The sequence below is a fragment of the Chiloscyllium plagiosum genome, unplaced genomic scaffold (assembly GCF_037043375.1).
Source record: "Chiloscyllium plagiosum isolate Xiang-an unplaced genomic scaffold, Cpla_swu_hap1 HiC_scaffold_25, whole genome shotgun sequence".
NCBI lineage: Eukaryota > Metazoa > Chordata > Chondrichthyes > Orectolobiformes > Hemiscylliidae > Chiloscyllium > Chiloscyllium plagiosum.
The window spans coordinates 18,581,101-18,608,408 of record NW_028270163.1 but is presented as its reverse complement, the minus strand read 5'-3'; the positions used below and the strand labels follow the sequence as shown (position 1 = coordinate 18,608,408).

Here is a 27,308-nt window from a genome sequence, read left to right as displayed (position 1 = left end):
GTGGGGCAGACCTTATACCATGACAATGAAGGGAAGGCATGTTTCCAGTCAGATAAATAATACAAGCGATTATTTCAATTTCTGTAAATATAACTTGGCTGACAAATCTTAACTAATCCCATATTATGCATGGCTTTTAGTGATTCAAATAAAATTGAAGCTTTGAAGCCACAAATATTGAGCAAGCAGACTGTTAGTATGCATTCTCTTTTGCATCTTGAGAATGTTGAATTAATTATTAATCAGGCCAGCAAATTACCATTGCTTTTCCTTTTAACTTGCACAAATCCCCAGCTCATGGTAACTTCTGCACTCTTCAAAAATCTTGTACTTGTTTTGTGATCAATGGGAATTGTGTTGACAGCATTTGCTGTGTGAATTCGGGCAGTGCATTGTACAACGTTCTCTTTGCTGTCAATTTGGTCTGTTCAACAATATACTTTCTTGAAATTAGGGACAAAATCATTAACAGGTCATTCAGTATGTAATTAGCAATGTGGTTAGGATACTTTGTAATTCTTAACAATATATATGCAGTCAGTTTAACAAAAAGTACAATTTCTATCAATTTGTAGCTATTTACATCCCTGGGAACAGAATTGCTTCCTGTGATACCTTTGTCTAACATCATTAAACTCAGAAGAGAAAATGAGGTCTGCAGATGCTGGAGATCAGAGATGGAAATGTGTTGCTGGAAAAGCGCAGCAGGTCAGGCAGCATCTAGGGAACAGGAGAATCGACGTTTCGGGCATTAGCCCTTCTTCAGGAACCGAAGAAGGGCTAATGCCCGAAACGTCGATTCTCCTGTTCCCTAGATGCTGCCTGACCTGCTGCGCTTTTCCAGCAACACATTTCCATCATTAAACTCAGCCAAATTCATTTAAGCCTCTGACAACAATGTAATATTTTTCTGCTGTAACAAATGATTGGACGGACCTTTGGTTTACTAACAGCTGAAACAGAAAGTGAAGGATTGACCCTCAGTCTCAGAACTCGGATTTCACCAGTTTCCTCATTTCCCCTCCCCCCACCCTGTCTCAGTCAAATCCATCAAATTCAGCACCGCCTTCCTAACCTGAGATCTTCTTCCCGACCTCTCCGCCCCCACCCCAGTCTGACCTATCACCCTCACCTGGACCTCTTTCCACCTATCACATTTCCGACGCCCCTCTCCCAAGTCCCTCCTCCCTACCTTTTATCTTAGCCTGCTGGACAAACTTTCCCCATTCCTGAAGAAGGGCTTATGCCCGAAACGTCGATTCTCCTGTTCCCTGGATGCTGCCTGACCTGCTGCGCTTTTCCAGCAACACATTTCCACCTCAGTCTCAGAGCCTCAGCGATTACAGATTAGAATATTAAGTCCACATAACTAGGTTGATATCCAACAGGGTACTTGGGTGCAATCTTAACGGGGCCTGAATAACATAGGTAATAATGGGTTTTGTGGCAGAATTGCACCACAAGTCTGGCAAGACTCTAGATCTCAAGAACATACACCACATCTTTTCTTTCATTAGCTGATCAGTGAGGTGAGTATCTTACTAGGCAACACAATTTGGCAGTTAAGGAGGATTACTATTTGTTAAAAGTCTTATTAATTTGTCTCATTAATGTTCAAATTGCCCATCCTATCAAATGTGATGAACAAGCTAGATAGATGTGTGTGGATTGGTGGGGAGGTGAGGAATTGGTTCGTAACTGGCAACCTCCCAGTTAAGGAGGTTCTACCAAGTTTAAGACCAATGCACCTTATGAAATGTCTTTCTCTGTTTCCCTGCCATCCAGACTGTCAGGTGGGAAAGTCACGGTCAGCAGACTGGAAAGGAGCAAAGTGGCAGAATTTGAAAAGGTCGCAGGTCAGAGAGGAGGTTATGAGTCACAGGGAGGAGTTGGCGTTAGTGTCTGTGTGTTAAAGGAATTGTGGGGAGTTTGAAGAGATTGTAATTCAGAGGTTGTAGGGATTGTGGGATGTGGGTAGGGCGGAGAGAAAGTATTGGCGTATGGGAGGCATTGAAGAAATTAAGAGGTAATATATGTTATTTATTCGGCAGGGTCTGGCCTAAGGACAACAAGGGTGCCTGAGACAAAATGGAACTAGGAATAGGTAATGATTATATGTTTATTAAGGATAATTGGCTGAGCACTTGACTGGATGTTTCAATCTATGTACATGTGAGTGTGTATTTATACACAGATGGGATACAATAATCAGTGGGCTTGGAGTTTGGAGTACAACCAGAAATAAATCACTGAAGAGAAAAAAATTGCCTAAGGCTCTGTCAAACCAGCAGTCTGGCATTTATCAATTGAAATCATGGGTTGGTGATGAAACTGTGGCTTGGGGAGAGGAGCTTTTGGGTTGGGAGGATCTCTGAAGCTGGCAATGTAAGGCATCTCCCATAAATCTGCACAGAGTTGCCAGCCTAGATTATGTATTCAGGTTCAAACTTGAAGCCTTAGTCTTCTGATTGAAATGCAATAGTGGTGCATTTAAACTGAGGTGCAGTTGACAACTAACTTCAGTTAAGGTATAATAGTTAGGTGATTCAACTTAATATTCTCAATAATGCAATTCCGATTTTGATCTGGAGTAGCCATGTTTGGAGACATAAGCAAAATTCAATTCTGATGCATGCTTTTGAAGAGCATAAAAGTGACAAAACAAATGAATAAATAAAATGCTGAATAGTTTAAGTATGGAGCATTGCATGCTTTAATTGACTATTGACAAATGGATTAAAATGTCTGTATTACTTCAAGATCAGTAAGATTCATCTGTTTAATAAACCCACAGGCAGACTGCTGGTATGCTGATTAACCTGGTTTGATTCCAGCCGAAGACAACTGTCTGTGTGGAGTGTGTGTGTTCTCCTCATGTCTGTGTGGGTTTCCTCTGGGTGTCTGGTTTCTACCCACAGGCCAAAGACATGCAGGTTAGGTGGATTGGCCATGCCAAATTTCCAATAGTGTGCAGCCATGTGAAATACAGGGACAGGGTGGCGGGGAGGGTGGCTCTGGATGACATGCTCTTCGGATGGCTAGTGTTGACTTGATGGACCAAATGACCTGCTTCCACACTGTGGGGATTCTATAAATTGTGCTCTTGGTCAGTTGGAAAGTGAAAACATCTTGTAGTATAAAATTGTGTTGCTCTTTTGGATTTGCCCAAGATTTAGGCTGTGGAATTTGATATGATTGGTTCTGTCAGGTCAGATAGAACACAAACATTGCGCTGCCTGCTCATTGGTGGAGTTACCCTGCACCTCTTAAAGGAGAGACATATTCTGCTTTGCATGTGGTGGAAATGGATGGGGAAGAATATTTGTGCAGGAAGAACACTGAAAAATGGATAATAGAAGGCATGTTCAAAGTGTGGTAAATTGCAAGATTTGAAACAAATCTAATATCTCTCTCTGCTGCCCTACCTGTTGGGCATAGTTCCATATACCTGCCCCACAGTTGATCTTGTCTTATTCAATGCAACACAAAATTGATAGACTGTGTTATAGAATCGTGGAATTTTACAGTACAAAAGGAGGCCATTTGACCCATTATCTCTCTATTGGCTACTGAAACAGCTACCCAGCTAGTCCAGCCCTATTTCTGTAATCCTCTAAATTAATCATTTTCAATTTTACATCCAGCTCTCTTCAGAAACCTCAATCTAAATCTATCTCCACCACTCATCCAGACAGTGCATTCAAAATCCTAACAACACGCGGAGTAAAGATGTTTCTCCTCATCTCTTGAAATTGTGATCCCTAGTTCTTGACATACCAACTAGTGGAAACAGAATATCCTTCTTTACCCTGTCAAAATTATTCATAATTTTGAACATCTCAATAAGCTCATGACCAAATTTTGAGGCAGGGATGGAATTTTTGTTTTGGCGTTAAATTTGAGAAATTAAGGACCATATAATGCCATGATACATTTTTGGAACTCAAAGTTAAAGGGTGTTTGAGCAATTTGAATGATTGCTTTTTTCGTACACACTATATTCAGTTACACATTGAGTTTGCACAGTGTGTAGATTAGATTAGATTACTTACAGTGTGAAAACAGGCCCTTCGGCCCAACAAGTCCACACCGACCCGCCGAAGCGCAACCCACCCATTCCCCTATATTTACCCCTTTACCTAATGCTATGGCAATTTAGCATGGCCAATTCACCTGACCTGCACATCTTTGGACTGTGGGAGGAAACCGGAGCACCCGGAGGAAACCCACGCGGACACGGGGAGAATGTGCAAACTCCACAAAGTCAGTCGCCTGAGGCGGGAATTGAACCCAGGTCTCCGGCGCTGTGAGGCAGCAGTGCCCACGGTGTGTAATTACAAACAAAATGTTACGGAAGGCATATTTGGAGAAGGCTGCTGCAATTTTAAAAAAAACTGACATGTTTGGTCATTGCAAACAAAACAGGAGATGAGGATAAAGTTGATGAAACAAATTGCTAGGAAAGCTCAGCACGTTTGGCAGCATCTGTGGGGAGAGAAACAAACTAATAATTTGAGCCTAATTGAAGAAAGATCACATGGGACTTGAAATGTTAACTCTTTGATTTGTAAGTCTGATTTGATTTATTATTGTCACGTACTGATGTACAGTGAAACGTTTTGTTTTGATACAGTACAGGCAAATCATACCATACAAAGCCATAGGTAATAGAACAAAGCGAAGAATATTATGGCTACAGAGAAGGTGCACAAAGAGCACAATCAACATTAATTTAAAATAATTTAATTTAATAATGAATAATTTAACAATGAATAATTCTGTTTCTAAGTCTACATGTGCTTCCAGATCTACCAGCACTTTGTTTTCATTTGCAGAATTCAGCTTTCAGTTGAGGATGAAGCAGAGTTTTGGTCCAGATGCTTTTGAGTTAGTTTCAAATTAGTGTTGTCTGAGAGACTTCATTTTGTAACTGGAACTGAAAGTCAATGTTATAATTGACATGCTGACACTGTTCGCCATACATGAGACCTTGGAGCAGCTGCACATACAGATTAGAGGAAACATTGTTTATGACTGGCCTCTGGGTAATGATCCCCAACTCATTATGATTCTGGACAGGATGCCCCTGAAGAGTTATACACCTGGTTGAATGAATGTGCTGCCCTCTCTTGGTTGGTCACAAGGTTAATTTTTAATAGGTAGCATCTTCATGGCTACCTTTTCCAATCTGAAAATATTTGTTTTTAAAGGAGCCAAATTAGCCAGGTTTTCTTGAGATAAAGAAAGGGTGAGTTTATCACCTATTAAAATGAGAAAAGGTAATAAAACATCTCATGCATGCACACAGATTAGAAATTAAATTCAGTAAAAGTAATAATGTCAAAATGATTTAGAAATCAAACTCTGAGCTCTATAAAGAGTAAATGGTGGAACATTACAGCTGTAATGTTGCATGATAGTGGCAACATTCACATTAGTACTGAAGTATTGATTTTGAGATTCTGCAAGTTAGGCAATAGGCTTTTATTGTGCTTTCTATTGACTGTTACTTCACTTGCCTTGCTCTCAGCACTTAGTGAGGAAAGATACCAGCAGTGCTGTGGAATCTAATGGCTGTCCGAAAGCTGTGACCTGCAAAACATGGTAACCTATACTAGCATTTCAATCCAAGAACACACAAGGATGTTGCCAGGGTTGGAGGATTTGAGCTACAGGGAGAGGCTGAACAGGGTGGGCTGTTTTCCCTGGGGCGTTGGAGATTGAGGGTGACCTTATAGAGGTTTATAAAAGTATGAGGAGCATGGATAGGATAAATAGAGAAAGTCTTTTTCCTGGGGTAAGGGAGTCCAGAATTAGCCGGCATACGTTTAGGGTGAGAAGGGAAAAATTTAAAAGGGACCTAAGGGGCAACTTTTTCATGCAGAGGGTGGTGCGTGTATGGAATGAGCTGCAGAGGAAGTGGTGGAGGCTGGTACAATTCCAACATTTAAAAGGCATCTGCATGTGTATATGAATAGGAAGAGTTTAGACGGATATGGACAAAGTGCTGGCAAATGAGACTAGATTAGTTTACGATATCTGGTCAGCATGGGCGAGTTGGACCAAAGGGACTGTTTCCATGTTGTGCATCCCTATGGCTCTATGAATCTAATCTACTCCAGGACAAAGTTGTTAAACTGCTTTATTATGAAACAATGCCTTGAATTTATTCCTCTGATTGTCTGTGGATAGGTAACTTATTTTAGTTTTCCTAATATTATCAACATTTTTTTATTTGTATTTAAAATAAATGAACAAAAGAAAAGTCTTGTTTGGAGTTCAACACATACTATCCTGGTGCTATGTTGTTCTACATCAACGTAGTGTCAATACTTTCTCAATAATATTTGCACTTTCCATTGCCACCGACTAGTGCCTGCTCTATCAGCCAACCCCAACAGAATGTCCAATGTTGGCCACACCACATGTAAACTACATACCATTTTTGCATCTGGAAAGGTAATTTATCTTTACGTCAACCAAATGCTCTATTTCTATGACAAATCTTGGAACTCAATAAAGTACGTTGCCCCAATTAATTGAGCACTACTCAGTAATTAATTGATATTACCCAGTGTAACTTGCTAAGAACTACATGACAATGGCAGGCAATTAAAAACTTTAAGGAGTAAACTTTGCACTGTTTGCAGTAGGCAATCTTGGAACTATCTTCTTGAAGATCGCACATCTTGATATTTGGTTGCTTTTCCTGAATGTTGTCACTGCAATCCTCAGCTCTCAAAAAAAACATACTAACAGAAATGATTTTCAGATGCATTTGGAACTTTGAACAAAATTTATCTTTTTTTACAATTTATTTAAATTTTAAGTCCATTGGACCTTGATATTCTTTAAAAATAAATTTGCAGTGAAAGGCATATTTTATAAAGATGCTTACATATAACTTTGTGAAGTCAATGGCTGAAAATAGTTCTGTCTCATGTTAAACACATAAATGAGTTAATTACAGGCAACCTCACCCTGGGTATCTTGGTTTTATGTACAGTACTATTTCCCGTCTAGCTTAGATTTTGCAAGCTCTCAAACTGTGAAATTCCTTATCTCCAGGCAACTTTCCCTGCTAATTTTCCTGTTCAGTAAACCCTACATTTGCATCACCTAATTGTGATTTCTCAACTTACCTCAACTTCTCTTTCACTCATTCCCCTGTTGCAGCCCTGCAGTATATCATGGCTCTACCCCGGGTCTCTCAGATTCAAAATAATATCCATCACTAATCGGCAGATGTGCATGACATCCACTTTACTAACTATTGATACAGTGTTGCACTTTACTTTGCAAACAATTTGAAATAAACTTGCTTTTTAACTTAGTTCCTTCTTGATAGTGCAAAACTGTGAAGTGGTCCAGTATTCCAAGATATTTAGCAATCATCATTATTACAGCATATATGCCTGTGGAAATGATGAGTACATGTACTCTGGAGATGTGACTAATACTTCTGATCTTTAATAACTGAAAGAGGTTCATAGAATTGTTTTGGTTGCCTGCATAAGAAGCATGAAAGTGCTCTTTAAAGAGTTCATCCCAAAGCAAGTAATACATTGCCCTAGTTATTTTATTAGTGTCAATGATTCTTTAGGGTTTGTCAATTGTATTCCAAAGCTAACACAAAGGCCAGTCACTGAGGTGTATTATACAGTTGGGAGCTTTGTCTGTGGTTACAATTCAGAGATGTGTGCCCACAAATGGACTATCTCCCCACAGGCAGCGCTTACACATCAATGGGTTGGAATTGTGCCCATCAGCACTGGGGCATTCATGAAATAAAGGCGGTGACGATCCCATCACCCTTGTGCCCATGTCTGACTTGTCTTCCACATGATGTTGGTAGGGAAATAGGCCATGTAGCTCACCTGCCCTGGGACCATTTGAGGCCCAATAGAGGCGCACTAACCCCCAACCTCCCCCAGATAATCCTCCACTCTATCATCTTGCTTTTGGTTAAAAATCACACAACATCAGATTATAGTCCAACAGGTTTAATTGGAAGCACTAGCTTTCGAAGCGCTGCTCCTTCATCAGCTGGTTGTCGAGTGACCCCAGTCCAACATCGGCATCTCCAAATCTTGTTTTTGACACTTGAGCATCTTCTGACTGAGGCAAGAATGTTTTCTCCACTGAGGCAAAACATTTACCAAAATGATCTTGGAGAACTGCAGTCCAGTCCTGTTGAAGTATTTTAAAGCCATTGTAGTTTGACACAAATTGACAATTTTACTTGAAGGAAGTAGAAAAACATCACAGTAACAATGGGTGCAGGAAGAAGTGGTGTTTTGTAAGGGGTGCTCTTCAAGCATGTATGATTGCAAAGGACTAGATTTTTGATTCCATTTAAGAGAGTAATATTCTTTGTTTTGAACATTCTATATTAGTGGTTAATCTCTGTAGGCTCCCAGCATTGCAAAATTATGGTTTTAGCACAGTCAAACCTAAATATTGGGGGAAAAGAATTACTTCACTTTAAATGCATTTTCTTAAAGTTGAAATCTGACCCCTCTCAGAAATTAGAAAATACATATTCACATAAATTCCTTGGGAGAAATGTTTAGATACCAGAAATCACTTTAAGGAAAACAAGGTCATGTAAAGATAGATCTCATATTTACCTCCACTTTATTGCTCATATCTCTTTCTCTCGTAATAAAAGGTTTATGATTCAGAGGCTGACTCCAAGAGATAGCTATTGCTCATCTTTGACTCATTGGTTCTCAGCTTTGATTTAGGTGTAGTACAATTCAAGCCCCATGCAAAAGACTGTAGTCCAGGCTAGTTCTTCAATGCAGTGATCAGCGAATGCTGCACTGTCATAGGAACTAATTTTGGTGTGAGCATAAACCCAAGATTCTGACAACCTCTTATGTGAATGCAAGATTATCCATGGTATTATCTGAAGAACAGTTGGGTTAGCCGCACCGATGGCCTTGCCGATATTTATGGCTTAATTTAATCAGATGATGCTGTTATGAATCTTCTGCTGTTTACAATCGACAAATTGGAGGTTGGTATATCTCCCCACATAACTACTTCAACATGACACATCATCACCTGTGAAGTACTTTAGAACGTCATGGATTTGTTAAAATGCCATATAAAGAAAGTTCTTCCACGCACAGTGAAAACAAAAAAAACAAATTCAACAAAATCTCTTTGCTTTATTGATGCTGAGTCAAACTTTGTACTTTCCTAACTTCTGGCTGAAAATGTGAATTTTTAAAATGCCAACACACAGACCTCGAGAAAAAACACAAGGAACCACATGCTTATTGCAACATGTGGCTGTAATGGCTGCTTCTGTAGACTTACATTTATTGTGTGATTTTATTGGTTCCCCAAAATCAAACTTGCGAAAAAGAGAAGAAACCACCATTGACCCTTAATTCATGTTTAGCTAAATTACCTCAACTGTGTAACCTCTGCTTTGGGATGTATGGGGCTAAAATGATCCCTAAGCACTGATATCTATCACCATGAGGAGCAAATAATTCACATGGCAATTGAATCATTTGAAAGCTCACTTGCTTTCCCTAAAATATTATCTTGTGATGTTTAGTTTGAGAATATACTTTCCTCAAAGTGACACTTCTCATAAAGTCACCTAGGGACACTTGAAAGAAAAGAATTCTTCTGGAATGTTGAGAAGGCCAGTCTTTCTTGTCCATCTCTAATTGCCCTGGAGAAGGAGGTAGTGAGCTGTCTTCTTGAACTGCAGCAGTTGTGGATGCACCCATCACCTTTGATATCACCTCAAATAATCGACCCAGCCCTGCTTCCCTAAAGTCCTACATTGCTGCTACATTTCCCACTCTAAGCCCTAGCAGCAAAGAATGGGTACCAGCACTGAAGGAGACCATTTGGCTCATGTCTCCATCCTGGATCATTTGAAGACTAACTCACCTAGTCCCATTCCATTGCTTTTTACCCCACAATCCTGCAGTTGTTTTAATTTTAGGTAATTATTCAATCTTCCTTTGAAAGCCTTGATTGAATCTAGGTAGAAGTGGGTACTACAGATGCTGGAGATTAGTTTCAAGATTAGAGTGGTGCTGGAAAAGCACAGCAGGTCAGACAGCATCCGAGGAGAACGAAAGTCGATGTTTTGGGCAAAAGCCCTTCACCAGGAATGAGGCTGGGAGTCTCGGGGGTGGAGAGATAAATGGGAGAGGGGTAGGGCTGGTGAGAGGGGAACTGAAAGTGCGATAGGTGGATGAAGTTGGGGGTAAAGGTGATAGGTGAGAGGAAGTTGGAGCAGATAGGTGGGAAGGAAGATTGACAGGTGGGAACAGGTCATGAGGATGGTGCTGACCTGGAAGGTTGGAACTGAGGGAATGTGGGGGAGGGGAAATGAGGAAACTGGTGAAGTCCACATTGATGCCTTGGGGTTGAAGGGTCCCGAGGCGGAAGATAAGGCGTTCTTCCTCCAGGCGTCGGGTGATGAGGAAGTGGTGTTTGAGGAGACCCAGGACCTGCATGTTCTCGGCAAAGTGGGAGAGTGAATTGAAATGTTTGGCCACGGGGTGGTGGGGTTGATTGGTGCGGGTGTCCTGGAGATGTTCTCTGACCTTCAGCAGAACAATCCTGATCCTAAATCACACACTGTGTAATCAAGTCTCTCCTTATGTCACATTTACTTGTTTTGGCAATTATGTTAAATCAAAGTCCTTTAATTTTTGATTCTTCTGTCAATGTGAACAAGTCCTGTTCTACTTTATCCAAATCCTCATGACTGAATACCTTTATCACACCAGCTTCTGACCTTCCCTTCTCCAACGAGTACAGCTCCAGCTTCCTAGATTTAATCATGGAACCCCTACATTGTGGAAGCAGGCCATTCAGCCCATTGAGTCCACACCGATCCTCCGGAAAGCATTCCAGCCAGACTACCCCCCCCCCCCCCCCCGCCCCCCCCCATCCCCCATCCCTGTAACCTTGCATTTCCCATGGCCAATCCACCTAATTTGGACATCTTTGGACTGCAGAAGGAAATCAGAGCACTCAGAGGAAACTCACACAGACATAGAGAGAATGTGAAACTCCACACAGCCAAAGGCTGCAATCAAATCCAAGTCTCTGGCATTGTGAGACAGCAGTACTAACCACTGAACTTCCGCACAGCTCCTAATCATGTAAGTAACATTCTTAATCTCTGGAAACATTCTCATGAATCTCATCTGCACCCCTATCAGAAGCCTTCTTATCCTTTCTAAACTGTGGCATCAGAACTGGATACAATATTCCAGTTTATCAGAATTGGATACAGTACTCCAGTTCAGAAATTGATACAGTACTCCAGATGAGGCTGAATCGATACTTTATACAGGTTCATAAACATTTCCTTGCTTTTGTACTCTATGCACTTAGTTATAAAGTTCAGAAGCTTGTTTGCTTTGTCAACTGTTGTCTCAACCTGTCTGGCCACCTATAATGATTTGTGGACTGAAAGACCCATGACAGGAGGAGGAACAGAAATCAACCAGGAGCCCGAGTGCTGCTCCTGGCCCAGGTTCTCGACTAAAACACAACAGGCCCACCTTTGACCTGAACACAGAGACTCACCTTAAGCCTTAAGTCCCTGTTATTGGGCCCTGATTAACTCCCCTTCCCTGAACCAAGACCCCTCTCCACTCCATCTCCTCCTCTGCCTTAAGAATTGCAACCTTTATTTTATATTTCTTTTTCTCATTCTTTCTACCAAAGTAAATCACTTTGTGCTTCTCCATGTCAAATTCAGTCTGCCAATGTTTATCCATTCCTCTGTGCAAGTCCACTTAAAGTTTATCATTACCTCCCTCATAGTTCTAAATTTTGCAACATTGGGCAATTTCAAAAACGTGCTCTACTCACCAAATTCTGGGTCGTTGTTAATAAATCAAGAAATTTGGTGATGTTTCAAGTTATTCAGGTAAGATGGAGTATGTGAGTTTTGTGTCGTCAGGTCACATGATGTAATAAAGTTTCGACAGCACAGGGACTCTTTCAAAGAAACACAGACTACTGATTGTGAGACAACACAACAAATATAAATGCAATCCCAATGTGATGCATGTCTCAAAATCACGAAAACATGAATAGAAGGAAAATACTCAGATTAGAAACAACAATTCAATTATTTAGGGAGGATAATATCTGCATGTGGAAGGTGTATCAAAGAAATAAGTGCAAGGATTGCATTGAGAATGATTGTATTTACTAAGAGGAGATGATTGCTAACCATAAAGCTGAATAATGAGCTCACAAAATGACTTGTAAAGAACTTGATTTGGATTGTTATGTGTTTGCATGGCCCTTATTAAAAAAAAAAGACCCAACTTGCTAAATGAGAAAGCTTTGAAATGTGGGTCTGGAGGAAAATGGAAAGAGTCAGTTGAACAGAAAAAAAGGAAGAAATGATGCAATGTTTAGGAGAGTGTTAGAACAATGACATTGACTGAATGTAATTCTCAACAGAGAGATACTTGGGAGGGATATATAGATGGATCAAGAGTCATTAGGAAGGGAACATTTTGGGAAAAAGAAGGAGATGAAGGAACAGTATATCAATGCTGGAAAGCTGAGAATTGAACAAAGTTACTGGCAAATGAAAAATTGGTTGCAGGACAGTGAAACATGAAAAAAATGACATGAAACAACAACCTGACTTCAGGCAGATCACACATGACAATTAAGTAAATTTCCATCCCATTATGATTAGATTCCCTACAGTGTGGAAACAGGTCCTTCATCCCAACCATCCCACACTGACCCTCCCAAGAGTAACCCACCCAGACCCATTTCCCATGCACCTAACACTATGGGCAATTTAGCATGGCCAATTCACCTGATTTGCACATCTTTGGACTGTGGGAGGAAACCAGAGCACCCAGAGGAAACCCATGCAGACAACGTGCAAACTCCACACAGACAGTCACCCCAAGGCTGGAATTGAACCTAGGAGCCTGGTGCTGTGAGGCAGCAGTGCTAACCACTGAGCCATGTGCCGCATCCCTCTTGATAAAAAGGTTAACGTTCCATTAACCTTTCTAGTTTATTTTTTAATCTGACCACCACAAGTTAGTGATTGCTAGGAGAAAGTGAGGACTGCAGATGCTGGAGATCAGAGCTTAAAAATGTGTTGCTGGAAAAGCGCAGCAGGTCAGGCAGCATCCAAGGAGAAGGAGAATCGATGTTTTGGGCATAAGCCCTTCTTCAGTGATTGCTGTTTGTTAATCTGTTTGGACCTTCTGTTCCTGTTATTGTCCCAGGCGCTTCTTTGGTTAATTCTGAGGCTTTTTGTTTCCCAATAGGAGACAAAAGGAAAAGTGAATGGTAATGAACTAATGGTAATGAAGGACAAAAACACATAGCAAGAAATGAAGGAAGAGATTAAGAAGTGAAAAAAAAGGTAAAAATCCTACTTTGCTCCTGTTCCAAACCCCAATTTAGCCTAATTTCTTTGCTGTCTTCCTGTCAAGCGTTCAAGTAGCTCTTGAACAGCTAAAGCTGCCTCACCCCCAACCCAGTAAATGTTTCCTTCACTCTCCTGGGATATCTGGGGTTATGAAAATAAAGTAAATGTTTAGTACATTGTCAAAGGCAATACATAAAAGTCAAAGGAATCAGGGAAAGAAATGGGAGACAATCAAGCAAATTACCAATGAGTGATCTGGATGTAAGCTTGCTCACTGAGCTGGAAGGTTCATTTTCAGGTGTTTCATTCCCATACTAGGTAACATCATCAGTGAGCCTCTGGTGAAGCACTGGTAGTATGACCCGTTTTCTATTTATGTGTTTATGTTTCCATGGGTTGGTGATGTCATTTCCTGTGGTGATGTCATTTCCTGTGAAGATGTTCTTTTTCTCAGAGTGTGATAGATGGGATCCAAATCGATGTGTTTTTTGATAGAGTTCTGGTTGGAATGCCACAGAAGCATGGCATTACCAACCTAAGGAAATGCAAGTGCTTCACCGGAGACTCATGTTACCTAGTATGATGTAGAAACACCTGAAAATGAACCTTCCAGCTCAGCGAGCAAACCTACATCCAGATCCTTAACCTGAGCTATAAATCTTCCCCAAACATGCTAACCAAAGAGTGACGTAGAGACTTAAGAAAAAGATGAGTAACTGTTTTGGCAAAGATATTGAGATAGAGATACAGACTTAAAAATAAAAGCAGGGACTGATGGAAAATCATTTACAGAAGGCGATTCTTGACTCTGTGAATAATGTTGAGATCAATCACCCGGTTAAAGATGGTATGTCATAGGGGCGCATTCTTGCCATTGTAACACTTGCTGAACAATACCAGAAGACGCATGTTGGTAGCTTTGGCTTTTCAATTATCCAGTCCAGCAAGAACTTAGTCTGGAAAATCTATTCATTTTCGAGGGTTACTATGTCAAAAAAGTATCAAAAGGGGGCTGACAGTGGTCAGGACTTCTGCGAGACAGTAAACACTGACAGATCCTACTGCCCGTCAGTAGAAACCTGGCTTTATTTTTCTTTCTTGAGGGAATGCCAGTTGTACAGAGGTCAATAACACTGGAAATTAAAGTAATAATATCTCTTGTGCTACAATCTGATTGTGTGGACCTTATCAGTCTTATCTTACAAACTATTGCAAGCCGTTGGTGGTATCTGGCGTACTAATACTTTAGTCAATAAATGATGCATAAAATTAGATTAGTCACCCAAGAACATACACACCTTTATTAAATAGTGCAGTCTATAGTCCAATTAATAAAATCCTTCTTTGCCGATCAAAAAAAATTAGATTAGTCAACCTAAACATATAGATTCCAATGCTTATTGGCTAAGGAGGATTTGTGAACAGTGGTTAGGTCCCCACCTCTGTGCCAGAAACTCTAGGATCAAGTCTCACATTGGGGTTTGTAGGCCACAGAAGGCATGTTTGTAACCTCGTTCAAAGTGCTGAGAATTATTGTATTACTCCTGAACGGTGAGGGAAGAGTATATTTGAAGAAATTCTTAAACACAATTTATTATGGATGTAAATGAGTTTTACTCACTTTTTGCATTGAATAGATTATAGATTTATCCATATCTTTAATTGGTACTATAGATGGTTCACTTTTTCTTTGGTTATCCAATAAAATGGTACAGTATGATAAGAAATAGTTGCTTGTTACACGCAATGCTTGATGTGTGCATGTGACTGACAAAGTAGGGGGTGGAGAGGAGCTTCAATTGCCACCAATAAACATGACATATTTATTTAAAGGAGGATGTCTGAAGGTTAACTTGGTTTTCAACATTCGCACCTGCCAATCAAATTGTCTATTTGAAATTACTTTAAAAAGTCTTTAACTGAGACGTCACTGGCTGACCCTATTTGTGCATTTTTCTATCATGGTGTTCATAATTTTTTCAAACCTCTTCAGTAAGTAGCCCATGGCACATTGGGATGATTAAGTACAATAGATAAAAAAGAAAGAACTTGAATTTCAAATCCCTCCATAGCCTTGCTGCTCCCTAACTCTGCAATCTACACCTGCCTCCCCGAAGCTCCACGGTATCTAAGTTCATCTAATTCTGGCCTCATAAGCAGTTCAGATTTTAATCGTACCATCATTAGTGACCATGATATCAGATGCAAAGCGTAAAACTCTGGAATTACCTTCTTAAACCTCTCTGCTTCTCTGCCATTCTTTTTTTGTTTTCATGCACTCCTTAAAACTTACATTTTTGGACAATATTTGCACCATCTACCTAAATATTCAGTTATTGGCTTGTGTCAATTTGATCTTTATAATGCTTCTGCAAGTAACTTGAGACAACTTATTGTGTTAAAGATGATGTATAGATATAAGTTGTGTTTACTGTAGATGTCACGATGTAAGTTCATTTATAAAGCCTTGTAAAACCTTTCCATAGGAGTTAACTTGTGCATTGAGTATAAAAGTGAACCGTCAGCATGGGCGTGGTTCATCATCTGAAGTGTCATCAGCAGCCATTGTAAAGAATAGGCATGTCTTCAGTCCCTGCTCATCTTTGCAACATAACCTGTATCACCTGCTTGACTCCTTGCGCCCAGTTATTAGGCATAAACATGCCTTTAAGGAGTAAAAAGTCTGAAGTTGACAACCAATGCAAACCAATGAATGTTGTGGCTGTAAAGTTGTGGGGGAGGGCAGTCAATTTATATGTCGAGCATCCACAAAAATATGATTTTTGGGTCTTGAAGAGTGGGGGCCTGTTATACACTGGGTTGACCTACACTCCATAGTTTGCAGAATATAATTTATTATCGTCCCTTTGTGTACCACTGCTAATAAGTACTTTTGAAGTATGTTCACTGATACCACATACCTTAACAAGGAGATGTGTGGATGCCCAAAGAGGATGATGTAACCAGCAACTTTGACATTGAAGGTGATGGTGGTGCAATTTGCTCGATTTATGTGATTGCTGAGATTAAATGTGGTTGTGTAAATGCTGAGGACTGTATTACCAAATATGAGAAGATTGTGTAATAGCATGTAACTTTTGACACTGGTAACCCTTTTTGAACAGTGCGAATAAAAAACACATAGTTATAGTGCCCTGCATGCAATCGTGGAAGACAAACTACAATCATGCATATTCAGCCACATATATATCACTATTCACTATTGGTTGCTACTTGCTCAGGAATTTTCTAGTGATACAAGATTAAGTGTTGCAATTAACTTTTTTTTTCAAAAACTAAGAATTTATAGATTGGTGAACTGTACAACTGGCCATTTTTGTATGAAATCGAAAATCTAAACTTTGGCGGTCTGAATTAAATCGCAATCCATGAAAAGTCAAATGGTATGATTGTCTTTTCCAAGGCTGTCATAAGTGGCACATATGCCAAATGGCACTCATTCAACTCTGACAATTCATCCAGTCTCACTCTGAAGTGCAATCTACTTTGCAATAATTGTATATATAACTCCAAAGAAACCCTAGATTCCTGGATTTGCCATTCTTTATTTTAAAGTTTTCAACCAAAAGGTTCTGGTATTAGAAGAAATATTATCATAACAGCACATTCTGAAAAATACTAAAAGTATTTTATTTCTGAAAAAATTCCCATGTTGTGATCAAAATAATCTAAAACTTAGATAAAGTCAATGAAGTTAGATATGGAGCAGAATTTCCTCTTTCATTTAATTAAATTCTCACAGTAGCCCTTGCAGGTGTATCACATTCCAGGATTGCGTGTCATATTAATTATTTAAATATCAGGAAAGATAATAAGGAAATGATTTTACTACAAAGTATGTTGCTTGAAAGATCATCCACTTCAATTATTAACTCTTGTTTTTCTCTCACTACAGATGCTGCTATGTGTTTCTGGCATTTTCTGGGTTTAGATCTATTGAGTTAAACTAAACTTTTGCTTTTTTTCTTTCATTTAAGAGGATAAAACTTTTAAATTGCTGGCATAGCTCTGTGGAATCTACCTTTTCAATATTTAACATGGAACTGGAATATTTAGATGAAATTTGCTAATTGCAGAGAGTGGGCTAAGATGGCATAGACTAGTGGTTCTGACTGCCTTCTTTTCTGGCCCTAGGTATTAATCATACTATGGACTATAAAACATGGCACTGATTAATAAACACCAGTCCATGAAGGAGGCCAGGATTCTTGGATCATATGCAGGCAATTCGCTTTATTATGATATTTCCACATTACCTCTCCTCATGAGTAAATACCTATCCCCTCAATTGTAGAAACAAAATTGGGCATCTATCTAACAGGTGTTATAGCCATGAGAACCAAATTAATTCTCAGTTAACGATTCCATGTTCACCTTCTGAGGACTTTTAAACAAATTTTGTGCCAAAATTATTTTTAAACAGATTTTAATTTTTAGAACATTTTTAAATCGAGATATAAATTGTAATGTATTGTGAATGAATAGGAGAAAAGATTTTTCGTAACAAGTGATCCATTATTTCTCAAATTCACAAAGACATTTCCTCTGTCTCAGGACTATTTCTGCAAAATTGAACCACACAAAGTGCGCTGCATACAATGTGGAGAAAATTTTATAGGACTTGAAGGTACCACTCAGTTTTTAATTCTCACAATAAAGGAATATTTGTCAGCAAATCATTAAATAATACAAAAATATTATCATTAAATGAGAAATACTCAAATTAATTAAACACATTTAAATTAATTAAACACTTGCATATATAAAAAGTACAATTTTTGTCAATTTTACTATAGGCGCTATTCAGTAAAAACCCTGTATTTGTCTAAGTATTGATGGGAGCATGGGATTAGTCTATCTGTATAGTGGTGGGCCCACATTTTATTTCTTTCCTAATCTCTTTTTGTTGCTTATTTGGTGACTAGCCCTTATTTAAATATAGCATATTAGTCAAATCTTAACTATAATGATGCTGTAAATTACTGCAAAGCCAAAGACGTTTTTTGCCAGGCTTAACAAAAAAAGTGAATTTATATAATTTGTGTATGTTTTCACAAAAGAACCTTTATGTTCATCACCATTAAAAAGTTATATCAACACTTTGTACAATTACTGTCAATCTAATATCTTGTAATGAAATGCAGATTAAATCTGCAAAACCCTGATGAAAATATTTGGATCAGATTTTAGTATCTCTCTGGGACTGTCACAGTATGTCACTTGCTAGTCTGTTTATTTTAGTTTTGAATTGACTTGAACGCAATAATTCAAAGATTATTTAGGTCAAGATTACAGCAAATGATATTAGCATTTTAATGTTTAGTACACTCAAATTCATTTTCTTTTACTGCCAATTTAGTAGGCATATAACTTTCATATATAGCTTCAAAGTTTTATTAAAATAGAAGTGGAATTTGATAGTATTATATTAAATGTTCTTACAATATTCTTGCAAACACTAATTTCTAGGTTATTGCTTCAAGTACAAATGCACTTTTACTATTGACTCTATTTATTATAAGTATTAAGGGAGTTTTATTAATCAATATTAGAACAAGTTGGGTATTGTAACAAGGTTATGACCTTATAATCTGAAACAGGTCCACAGTTTCTTGTCTTACCAAGATTACTCAGCGAAAAGATAAGGGGAAATAACTATAAGAATCTCAAATTGCTATTTGGCCCACCCTAGCTGTTATGGTTCATTAGCAGTGTTATTCAGTTACACCCACTTATCTACACTTTCCTCATACTCCTGTAAATGTTTCAGTTTTAAATGGTTATCCATTTAAATGTTTTAATACAAGAAGGATATTTAATGGTTTATACAAAAATCTCAAAACATCATATTTATCCCAATACAAAAATGATTTGAATTCTGTACTGAAATTTTGGGAAGGTAGTGCTTCAGAATATTTCCATAATTTCTAATGTATATGAGATGCTTTAATTTAAATCTTGCCTTTTTGGAGGCTGGTCGGTGGGAGGGGTGATGAAACAGCTAAGTTCCAAAATATAGCAAGTGACCAGAGGAAAGAAAATCAAGGAATTGAAATATTTTGGCTGATATTAATGGCAATGAATCATCATGTTAAAATGTAATCACTCAGCCAATCATCTTTTCAAAAGTAACAATAAGTTGAGCTGAACTTTTGTGGAAAATGGCAGAAAACGTCTAATCTTACTGGCACCAGTTATTTTCATAGCTGTGAGACTTGGGCGTGCTCCTGGCCTAGCCAGCTCCAGGGAGCGGTTAACATCTCTTAATTTCTGTGGAGTTGGGTCAACTTCCCCATAACTCAAGGTCCATAGAGTCATCAACCAGAGGCTGGACTGAGGAACCTTCTGGAAGGCAGGTTCAAAATGTCTTGTCCATGCCTCCAGTCACTTCCCATGTGCTGGCATACTTTTCATGCCAACTCGATATCAACTCATGTTCCTTACATGCCCATTCACAGAAGATGTACTCATGAGGCAGCCAAATAGTTTGATAGTCAACATGCTAAAGGAAAGATGCAAGTGCGAGGAGAGGCATCTGGCTCTGTCATGGAATAATTGAATGTGGAAGCAGTCTATTCAGCTCATGGAGTCACACTGACCTTCGACCCAGACCCATCCCCCCTACTGTATCCTGTAACCCCACATTTCCCATGGCTAATCCACCTAGCCTGCAAATCCCTGGATACAATGGGCAATTTAACAGGCTATCGGTAGGCTATTGTCCTGCTCAGCAAAACTAGCTACAAAAACAGATATAAACATATATTTCACCTGCCCTGTGTCTCTCCAGTCTTGGGAGGACATTGTAAGTAATCTATGATATTTCTTAATTGTATTTGCAGCCTAATTCAAGTTTTCCAATATTGCAATTGATTCTATTTTTGCAGTGAACACCTCTATTCTTAGCAGTCTAAACTATATTAATAATATTTTCCTCAATCTATATATTGGCTTCCTTTTAAGATTTGGCCTGAATTTTGGCGTGTGCAGGTTTGGAGTTTGTGGACGTATTGTGAAGCTTCGTTAAATTTAGGGATGAATAGCACACGATTCTGTGACACAGGTAATAGGGACCAACCCCCCCAAGCCACTGCCACACAGTAAACAATTCAACTTGAACTTGTTTTTGTCTTCTTAAAAACGCACGTCGGCGTGTTATTAGTACATTAACAGTTCAAGATATTTCAAGTTACATTAACAGCCCCAGTGAAACTGTCGTGTTGCCCCGGAATAGCATAACCACTGTTACAACAAGAAGTGACTAACTCTAAATCAAGCTACAAACAGACTTTATCTGAACAACTCGGCGCTTCGGCTGACTTCACACCAACTAGAAAAGGACAAGGAATATTAAACAGGCTAAAGCAATGCTGAGGTAAAGGCCAGATGCTGTATGGGAATTTGAATTCGACTTTTGAGTTGCACAATTGGCTTTTACTCCGACCATCCTTTCGCAAAGCTGGAAGCCAGCGGGGAGACACTGATTTGTAAAGTTGGTGGCAGATTGTAGCTTTATCGTTCAGAGGGAATCCCGCAAGTTTGAAGAGATCTTCTCAAAAGAAAACGACGAGTGTAAAACTAAAGGTTTTTTTCCAACATGATGTAATTCCGGCGGAGCAAGTAGCGTACCGGGAGAGAAATAATTCTTTCACGGCATTTCACGTAAACTTCCAACCATAGGTTGAATGAAGGGGTTATCTCCCATTTATTTAAAAATTAAATATTATCACTTTTCTTGGAAATAGTCCTTCGCTCTCCATTGTCAGTCGGTGCTTGGTATGTTTGTGTTTTCCCCAGTCCGTGGGTTCAGGCTGCTCCTTGCTGTGGGGAAGGTTTGTCGGTCTCTAGGGCAGAGCAGTACACTGTATAGCAGCAGTTTGCTCTCTCTGGTGTGTGTGTGTGTGTGTGTGAGAGAGAGAGGTATAGAGATGGCAGAGAGACTCACAGCCCCCTATGGAGCTCTGGCGAGGATTCAGTTAGGAGATTCCGGGATCTCAGCAGGAGGTGTGTGTGTGTCCGCTGTTGGATTCAATCGCATAGGGCTCCAGTTCAGTCCCCCAACACCTCACCCAGACTCCTGCTGAAACCGTCACCCTCCGGGAGCTCCACTCCGTGGCTAATGGGAAGAAAAGGAGACCATTAATGGAAGTGATGTGGACTCCAGTCTTTCGGCACGGTGCGTTTGGAGTTTGTCCGGGAATGAGTTTCCTGTTCCCCCCCCCCCCCCTCCCCCTTTAACAAAACATCCCGGAATGTATCCTGCAGGGACCTACCTGAGTCCCAGACTGTGGGATTTCCTTCTCTCCCCGTTCCTCCTTCAGAGCAGCCTCTTGTCCCTCTCATCCTACCCGCACTGTCAGCAGGTCCTTCTCAGAAACCTCGATGTTCACCGTGTACCAGAAGGTCCACCACACCAAGCTCAGGGCGACCACGATCGCTCCCGTGTAGATGAAGAAGTCCCAGTAGGACAGGGAGCCGAAAATGCCCACCAGCAGCAGAATGACACCCACCACATCAAAGATGACGGCGAGGAGAAAGAGCAGACCGCATCGGCCGATTATCTTAGCAGCTCCTAGCATTGGGGTCTGCGTGAGACTCTGTCCGTGTGAGACCGTGTGTGTACACCTGTGGGAGACTGTGTGTGTGAAACTGAGTGTGTGTGCCTCTCTGTGTGAGACTCTCTGTACCTCTGTGGGTGGGCGTGTCTTTACCTCTCTGTGTGAGACTATTTTCTGTGTCTGCGCCTCCTTATGTATGTATGTGTGTGTGTGTGTACCTCTCCGTGTGAGACTTTGTTTCTGTACTTGTGTGTATGACTGGACTCTGTGAGACTGTGTGTGTCTTTGTCTCTTTCTCTCTCTCTGCGTGTTTATGCCTGTGTGTGTGTGTCTGGACCTGAATGTATCTGTGCCTCGCTGTGTAGGGCTCTGTGTGGGTCTAAAATGTGACACTTGCCGGATGAGCTGGGACTGTGAGCAGTCAGACAGGTGAGCGCCTCCTGTCGACACCTGTAAAAGTCGAAAGGGCAAAGGGGCGGGGAATGTTTCACAGAGCTCCCGCGGAGAGGTGAGAGATTTGACCGAGATTTCAGTTTGTCAAGAGAATGAGGGCGCCCGGGAAATGAGAGTTAAGATCTCAAACCCTTCGTTCAGGGTTCGGAAGGTGAATGGCCATTTCACTGAGACCAGCTCCCCTTTACCTTCCCACCTTCTTCAGCGTTGGACAGGTACATCTTTAAGTCCTCGAGACTATTCTCAACAACCCGCAGTCGCCCAATTTCCAAGGCTCACATCTCGTGATGGCCAGGGAGGAGAAAGTGTCCAACATCCTTTCCCCTCCCCTCACTGTCCCCCTCCCCTCACTGCCCTCCTTCCCCTCCCCCCTCACTGCCCTCCTCCCCCTCCCCTCACTTCCCTCCTCCCCCTTCCTGAAATACAATCATTTTACCCCCTGCTATTTTAGAGAGGCTCTGTGTTGATTCGCAAACAGCCCCCTGCCTTGGATGACCAAGTGGACCTCCAGATACAATAGGAATAGGTAAGTTCATTCCACCCTCTGACGAGCATCCCACCCCGACCCAACCCCTAGCCTAAACTTATAACCTTGTGTTTCCCATGGCAAACTCATCTACCCTGGACACTATAGGCAATTTAGCGTCGCCAATGCACCCAACCTGCACATCTTTGGACTGTGGGAGAAAACTGGAGTAACTGGAGGAAAGCCGTGCAGTCACGGGGAGAATGTGCAAACTCCCCACAGACTGTCACCCTGGGTCGATGGCGTTGCGAGGCAGCAGCACTAACCACTGAACCACAGGGTCACCCTAATCTCATCCTTCTTATCAATTTGTTATTATGCCATCCTCCCAACCTCATCAAGTGTCTCTGCGTCTGCGATCATTTTCGCTGAGCAGTTCATTCCCTCCCTTATTACTCAGATAAATCTATCTTCGCAGAATACAAACCAAATATCTGCAGATGCTGGAGATCTGAAACAAGAGCAGAAATTGATGGAGAAACTCAGTAGGTCTAGCAGCATCTGTGGAGAGAAACAGAGCTAACATTTTGAGCCCAGTGACTCTTCATCTGAACCAATCCAACTGCACTTTCGTTTCTAAGCCTTGTTTCACACTGTTGGTTCAATGACTTCCATCATAGCTTTAACATTACACCCCCCCACCCCACCCACCCCCACCCACCCAGTACAATCTCCAATGTTGCCTTGTCCAATCTGAACACCTTGTAATTGTATCTTATGAGTGACCTACCAATTTAGTTCAATCATATCAAACAGAATCTTCCAGAAATCAGAAATTGGTACTCCCAAATTCCATCTCCAAGCCTCTTGTCTTTTCATCCACTTGATCTTTGAAAACAAAATCCTTAAGTTGATCATATTGTTGATCATTCCATCCCTATGGTCACCCATATACCCACCCACACACCTTGTCTGGATGACAGGTATTACAGAAAAATAAGTTTTTGTTGTTGCCTATAAGTATATCTGGGAAAAAAAATAAATACTGTTTTAAACCGTTCTTAGCAAAATCAAGATTAGGTAAGAAAAACAATTTGGAATGGGTGAAGAAAACCAATTATTTCTAACTGTTTTTTCCTGCATATATATTAGGAACTTAGAGAATTCAGAGTTCACTTGCAACTTTTCTGGGAAATTAGATTTGATCTAAATTTTGTAAGAGTGGATGGGTTTGGACAGAGTTAAAATTTTGTTCTTTTGATTCCAGACCTATTTATTTGCTGAACCGTTGCCCGACATTTAATAAATAAGAGTAAGGTCAAAAATGTGGCCAATGATTTATGATACCAATACACATGCCTTGGTAAATTTTAATGTCAACACCAGAAGAGTGAACAGTAGTCAAGACGTATGACAGACCAACAGGACATTCAATGTTTACAGCTCACTTGTCCAACTCACCTCTTTCCAAAATACACAAAATTTTCTGGTGAGTATAGTTCAGTCACTATTGTTTTGTTATAATAGTCTAAGTCCATGAGGTGCTGTTTTGTTTATCTGCAATGAACATATTCAGGCTTAAAGCATCTATAAACAATGTGAAATACAATACTGTAAAAAGTAGGCAAAAGAACAAATTACTCTTGTCTTTGCTGTAGGTAATACTGAAACTAAAACTAATAATCTGTATAAATGTGTGAATCCAAAATTGAAAATTCACTTGAACTCATGTTCAACCTGTTGCCAGCAGCCACGATTATCCTTGTTATCCATTTCTTAGTCTATTCACACTTGAAAATGTCTTCAAACTGGTTTTTCCAGGTTAAATGGTATTCAGCTGTTCTGACATTTAGAGAGGAGAGCGACAGAGTTTAAAGGAGTGGCTCATTTGGATATTTTGCTCGCGTGCTTGTATCTTATCAATGGATTGTTTGAAGAGAGTGCAGAAACTAAAAGATAAAATTTAAAGTAGCTTTCCATCATTAAAGTGTGCACATAAAATACCAGAATATCTGAATGCAAAAATATAAGACTGCCTGAAATATAGAGAATTACTGATTGTAGAGTGAGTACTTGAATAAATACTGAAGAAGGGCTCATGCCCGAAACGTCGATTCTCCTGCACCTTGGATGCTGCCTGACCTGCTGCGCTTTTCCAGCAACACATTTTCAGCTCTGATCTCCAGCATCTACAGTCCTCACTTTCTACTTGAATAAATAGTCAACCGTGTTGTTAGTGAGGTACAAAATCACAAAACAATGGTGAGTTTCTGAAGAGAAATGTGACTGTGCAGACCTCTTGCAAAACTTTATTAAGTATAGTTTTAGAATGTTAAATGAACAGCTACCTAAAAGACCTTCGACTCCAATAACTTCTCTTAATTAAAGTAGCCACATTCAATTTCAAGACTACAATCATAACAACAGAGAAATTCATTTACAACAAAGTTTATAAATTTAAAACATTCCTCCCTGGTTGGGTAACATCCTTGTGGTTTTTTGAAGGAAAATTTAATTTATTAATTTGTAGAATTTCATATTGATATGTTACAGGCAGGTGGCTGTTTTATTCCAAAACATCTTTGGCAAATGACTCAGAATTATATTATAAACTGATCTGTACTTCAAATCACGTTTCCCACCTAAGTGGAAAAATTATATGAAGACACCTTTAATTTCCCAAACTGCCAAAGAAAGCCAGATCTGCAATTGTGTCTCTTCCAGACTTTGATATCTTCAGTTTGTCCACAAAATTTGGTGAGCCTCCTTTCCAATTGATCTAAAATTCTGTTGTTTCATCTATCTTATACTAACTCCAGCTCTTTATCACTCCTATTGATGGCACAGTTTATTGGTTCCTATAGACTCTTATTGTATTGAATTCAAAACCTTTGTTCTCCTTTTGAAATCAGTCTGCTGTTTTTTTTTATTCATTCACAGGACATGGGCATTGCTAGTTGGCCAGCATTGTTTGTCCATCCCTAGCCACCCTCGAGAAGGTGGTAATGCACTGCTGCAATCCATGTATGGTAGATTGACCCATAATACCATGAAGGAGGGAATTCCAGGATTTTGACCAGGAAGATGCTATCTAAGAACTTTTGGTGAATTTCTGCATTGTATCTGTGGGCGGCACGGGTGGCACAGTGGTTAGCACTGCTGCCTCACAGTGCCAGAGACCCAGGTTCAATTCCTGCCTCAGGCGACTGACTGTGTGGAGTTTGCACGTTCTCCCCGTGTCTGCGTGGGTTTCCTCCGGGTGCTCTGGTTTCCTCCCACAGTCCAAAGATGTGCAGGTCAGGTGAATTGGCCAGGCTAAATTGCCCGTAGTATTAGGTGTAGGTGTAGGTGTAGGGGTATGGGTGGGTTGTGCTTCGGCGGGTCGGTGTGGACTTGTTGGGCCGAAGGGCCTGTTTCCACACTGTAAGTAATCTAATCTTGTAGCTAGTACACTTTTGCTACTGAAAGTTAGTTGTGGAGGAAATGAATATTTATGGATGTGGTGCCAATCAAGTGGGCTGCTTTGTCCTGGGTGGTGTCAAGCTTGTGATCGTTGTTGAATCTGGACCCATCCAGGCAAGTGGGGAGTATTCTAACACACTCCTGACTTGTGCCTTCTGGATGGTAGACAGGCTTTGGAGAGTCAGGTGGTGAGTTATTCGCTGCAGTGTTTCTAGCCTCTGATCTGATCTTGTAGCCACTGTGTTTATGTGATGAATCAGTTGAGTGTCTGGTCAATGGTAACCCCCAGGATGCTGACAGTGGGGGAATTCAGTGATGGTAACACAGTAGAATGTCAAGGGGCATTGGTTAGATTGTCTCTTATTGGAGATGGGCATTGCCTGGTATTTGTCTGGCATGAATGTTACTTGCCACTTGTCAGCCCAAGACTGGATATTGTCCAGGTCTTGCTACCTTTGAACACAGACTGCTTCAGTATCTGGGGAGTCATGAATGGTGTTAAACATTGTGCAATTGTTGGTGTACATCTCCAGTTCTGACATTCTGATGGAAGGAAGGTAATTGATCCTGAAGAAAGTTGGGCCTAGGATACTACGCTGAGGAACTCCTGCACAGAAGTCTTGGAAAATGAAATTACTGACCTCCAACAGCCACAACCAACTTCCTGCATGCCAGGTATGACTTTAACCAGCACAGAGTTTGTCCCCCACACCCATTGATTGCAGTTTTGTTAGGTCTCCTTGATGCCACACTCAGTCAAATGCAGCTTTAATGTCAAGGGCTGTCACTCTCACCTCACTCTGGAATTTAGCTCTTTTGTCCATATTTGAACCAAGGCTGTAATGACACAAATTACTTCCTGAGCGTCTTTCTGCCATATGTGTGTACTTTCTTCTCTTCTGATTCTGGCCTCCTTTCTATTTCCACGCTGCCCCCAGCC

The 27,308-nt window shown here is 40.4% G+C and overlaps 3 long non-coding RNA genes across 8 annotated transcripts in view; 2 read left to right on the top strand and 1 right to left on the bottom strand.

Moving 5' to 3' along the window:
* The window catches only part of LOC148145291 (uncharacterized), a 119,195-nt gene extending 105,711 nt beyond the window's left edge, over positions 1 to 13,484 (top strand). Inside the window, exon 5 of the long non-coding RNA XR_015761391.1 lies at positions 13,305 to 13,484. This is a non-coding gene — a long non-coding RNA (uncharacterized LOC148145291). The remainder of the gene's footprint in view (positions 1 to 13,304) is intronic.
* Positions 13,485 to 18,050: 4,566 nt separating this feature from the next.
* LOC148145290 (uncharacterized) lies at positions 18,051 to 22,375 on the bottom strand. Its single transcript, XR_015761382.1, has 2 exons — positions 21,703 to 22,375; positions 18,051 to 21,545 (listed from the first exon to the last, which is right to left on the bottom strand). It is a non-coding gene; the product is annotated as an uncharacterized LOC148145290 (long non-coding RNA).
* Positions 21,477 to 27,308, top strand: part of LOC148145289 (uncharacterized) — a 73,775-nt gene continuing 67,943 nt past the window's right edge. The window contains exons 1-4 of one of the 6 annotated variants that reach the window (XR_015761386.1): positions 21,477 to 21,605; positions 24,174 to 24,395; positions 25,460 to 25,663; positions 26,902 to 27,043. This is a non-coding gene — a long non-coding RNA (uncharacterized LOC148145289). Of the gene's footprint in view, positions 21,606 to 22,290; positions 22,417 to 22,535; positions 22,967 to 24,173; positions 24,396 to 25,459; positions 25,664 to 26,901; positions 27,044 to 27,308 lie in introns of those variants that run through there. The other 5 variants (XR_015761385.1, XR_015761388.1, XR_015761383.1 and 2 more) reach the window with 5 other exon arrangements.